Below are 4,474 nucleotides of genomic sequence, written 5' to 3'. Positions count from 1 at the left end.
TTCGTATCTCTGTTAAAAAACAGAGACAGCCCCACTTCAGAGCTCCGCCTCCGGCTTGTTCTCGGTTTGAGTCCTTGATACTGGTGAACTCGGTACTTGTATTATTGCCATACATGTGCAGGTAGCTCATCACCTAATCTTCTGCAAGTGAGAGCATCTCACTTCAGTGTGCGTTTTCGGTCGTCCCTCACAACACCCTTGCAAAACATGTCACTCAGACAAACGTTCAACTGGTGTCATACGATTCATTCCCAGTTCCCGTGAAACACTGATAGACTAGATTTTTGTCAAAAGGGTCTGTTTATAAATGTATTGCTTTGCACTATTACAAACTTGGTTTACGATGTGTGCCACTAACTTATAATATCACACTAAGTCAATATTTTGTTTTAATCAGACTTGCGTTAAATGTTGTTCCAATTTTGTCAAATAATTGGCAAAAGAAAGTTGTGTTTGAATCAAGAGAAGGAAACACAGCACTGTGTTAGTTTCATTGTGTCCTAAAATGATTCCAAGTTAAAGATAAAAAATGGGATGTTAATCGTTATGAATAGCTAAATCAAACCAGAACATACAGTGAACGAAACAGTGGACTAACGCTGAAACTCACATGGGGCCAGGTGAATTTAAAATACAGACTGGAAGATACACAACTACATCCCCCTCCCTACAAACACATAACCACATCCCAACTCCCTTAAGCATAATAATATATCATCCGATGCGTAAATCTCGCTGTGTTGAAAGTAAGTAGTCGGTCACAGTACAGTTTGAAGTATTAAGAATCAACTACCGGCCACTTCACTTTACCTCTGTACATAACTAATGTCTGTTTGATCAGTAAGTATACAGATGCTCTGTGTCTTCTATGTCCTTTTGTCTTGCTATTGCTTAGTTACCTAATTATATTACGGTGTTAAACTGTCTAGAGGATCGACCAGAGTTGCATGTTACCTAAAACCGTGTGAGAAGGACAACCTTAGTTGATTGTAAAGAAACTGACTCCTTTAACTGTTATATCATTATTTACATTTTATATTCATGAAACGTTATGCAACAAACGTTTCATTCGGCCCTTGAGTCCGTCAATGTTGATTTTGAGATTTAGAACGCCCCCTTGTGGTTGCAAGAGGGAGAAGCCCAAATCGCCACCGCAGTTAATTACGGCTAAAGCAGGTGATAGTCTAGACTAGATGATTAAACTGGGAGAAGGGAATGCACACCATAAAGCTTAATATTAGTGTATAGTAAATGCGCTCACCACTGACAAACTCAGGAGACCTTTGTGAATTAATTTTGTAAAGTCATTAGTGATATGTTTGTTGGTGATTTGGGATGCTTTTGTGCAGAGCTTCTCTGGCCCTCATGTTCAGAAAGAAAAGCTTGCTTCATATGTTTTCTGAATGTTCCCATTTGTCTTCAATTTTCAGTGCAGATGCAGGCAGAGTTGAATATGTGTTTGTGTCAAAGAGAAAGAAATTGCCGTCTTACTGTTCCTGTTTTGTCCAGGTTGACTCTCCACCCAGCAAAAAATGTAGTGGTTCAACATTCACCACTGTGTAACTTCATTGGAAGTATCTGTGATACTTTGTGTTACTTTGTTAGCTAAATATGGACTTATATGGATAAAAATACATTTTTAAATGCAGCCAAATGTAAGCATTAATTTAACTATAATTCTGGGACACCTGGTCAGGATTAAGATTTTCGTATATTAAATGAAAAGTTAGGACCGCATTCTCCACCAGTAGTTTTAAACGATTGTATGTAAGAATTGTAAAATATCTACAGCTCATCAAAAAATTAATAATTTAATATGAGACAGAATACTATATATGGGGACATGATGGTTACCAGAGTCATTGAAGTATGGTGATTAATGAAGGATTTATTTTGAGACTCTGATATGAGATCATTTGTTTTGTTGGTTCATGTGGCAAGTGAATGGCAGCACAGCAGAGAGTGTGAGTGCCTATCTCTGGATGTGTACTGTATGTTATCCATAATAAGCATATGCTTACAATCCAAATCCACCACTGATCTCATTTGGGCAGTAAGCTACTGAAGTCCAAGCCAGCAGATCTCTGTCTTCTCACACCTGAGGCACAGGGGAGCTCTGCACAACAGGGCACATCCCCACCCAAAGGGATGCGTAAAGAATGGGGGACAGGCTGTGGACACAGTTTATTGACCCAGGATCAGCTCCATTATTTTTCAACATAATGTTTTAGGGCAGGGTAAGAATCTGGTTGTCTGAGCTTGGATCAATTGGTTTGACCATGGTGGGCATACTTGACTGGAACATCTTATCAACATTTGTTTACATGATTTTTTTTTGTTTCAGAGACATTCCACAGGCAGGTGTTGTGTTTCAGATTTTCTTTTCTTAGTAATATAAACATTTCAACCTCACATTTCACAGGAGCATGGAACCATTTGTGTGCAAATAAAAGGTTTAATGATCTATGTTGTTCAGCCTGGAAAAAGTGTCATCTTCAAAACTGGAAGCAATGTCCTACTCACTTGAAGTCAATAGAGGGCACTGTTGCCTCAGTCCACGGCACGGCAGCTAAGTCCTTGCTGAAGGTGCTTGTGTTGTATTTGATCTCATCATATTTACTTTTCACGCCGATCAACTGCAATAAGTACAGACAGAAATTATTTTCATTATGGAAAACTTTCTGATGCAGCTCAGTGACATGAAAGGCTGTTGCAATCTCCGAAATTCGCAACAGGATTCTGTGATCACGCAAGCGTTTTCACAGAAGCTATTCACACTGCACTCATTCACAGCGTTCCTGTTTAAATTCGTTTAAATTATTAGCTGCGTCGTGCCACAGTTCACCTAATTCCGATGAATGGGATAAAAAGTGTATGCAATGGACAGCCCAGCCTACTGCTCAGGACAGCCTGGGAAGCAGCTATAAGGGAGTTGTTGACCTTCCTCTGCATTACCAAATGGTGGCTTGATACAAACGTACTTTTTTTTTTATTCACCTTTGTCCTGTGTTTAATGGTAATAATTATGCCTTTCAGAATGAGAGAATGTGTGCTTACCATATTGATCACACTGTAATTGGGATTATCTGAGCACCACATGTGGCCAGAACTTGGAATGTCCCAAAAGAACAGCTAATGGAGGGAACTTCGGTGGTAGGATGGGAGCGAAAGAGATGAATGAATACAGAGGAAGACTATCAGGATATTATCATGCGCAAGCTCAGGTGTGAGCATCTGTGTTTGTCCGGCTGGCTGTCTTTATGTGAGTCAGGGGCAAGGGTGTATGGTTAAGTAAATGTAACTCTTAGTGCAGTGTTTTTGTCATTAGAGTTCAGCGAATTAACTGATACTCTACTATAAATGCAAAAATCATTAACGTTTTCTTGCCCAGAACACACTTAATATTGTAAAATGTTTTGTGATTCTTTTTTTTTTTCAGCAAAGTATTCCAAAGTCTTGAGTTTCTCCTTTCTCATTTTGGTGCCAGAATCATAATGGTTATGACTAGTTGTCTATGGGGATCTAACCATTGTCAGGCATCCCCCCACCAATACACAATAACTTTTCTGGAACCATTGAATTGTAATTAGTCAGCTTTTCTTGTGCGGTTAAGCCTTTATGAGGCAATACATTTTTAATTGACCATGTGCATATTACCCTTCTTTTTAATTTCGGAAACAGAGTTGTTAGTCAGTGTAAATATTTCGTCTGACCAAAGCAATTCTTTCTCATATTCTTTCATAGAGGCCAGGCCCAAGCATCTGGTAGGCCTGAATGGAATGCCCATGTTAAAATGTATGCTAGCTATCACAATCATTGTTATTGCTTATTCATTGTTCTCTTGCCCTAGCTAAAATGGTCTGATTTCCACAGTTATACAGACTGTAGGGGATTGCTGAGTTTTAGCAAACACAGCTGCAGGGATCATCTTGTAATCAAAGCTAAATGGGTTGGAGTGGACCATCGCAGTTATTACCTGTAAAATGTAATCTAATTCTAAATGTAAATCTAATTCTAACCCTCACATAATTATTATGGTTATTGTAATTTTTATTACTGATAAGCAAGCAAGCTAAAAACATATCTACATAAATATGTGGTTTGCATCTGAGCACAGTACCACTTCGTGTTTAGAAGTTGTTCTTCTAAACACCTACTAACACCAACACATTACTATTATGTGTGACTGTGTTTGAGACATCATCACCATAGCTACATCTCAAGGAAATGGAGTGCAAATTTGGACTTACGGCCTTCCACATAAGGACACGGAAGAGCTTTGGTAATCTGAGTAGAAGTCAGTCTGAGCTGTATTTTCACAAGAGTAAGAAATACACACTGAGATGCTCACAGACAATCAGCCTATATATCAATTTGTAAGGGGTTAAATATATCTTAAAATGAGACTAATTGCGAATAAGATGACTTTTAAAACTGGTCTGATTAGGTTGTTGATAGACCACTAGTCAGTGTG

The sequence above is a fragment of the Megalops cyprinoides genome, chromosome 11, assembly GCF_013368585.1.
Source record: "Megalops cyprinoides isolate fMegCyp1 chromosome 11, fMegCyp1.pri, whole genome shotgun sequence".
Classification (NCBI taxonomy): Eukaryota; Metazoa; Chordata; class Actinopteri; order Elopiformes; family Megalopidae; genus Megalops; species Megalops cyprinoides.
The sequence above is the reverse complement of the archived record's forward strand: the minus strand, read 5'-3'. Positions refer to the sequence as shown.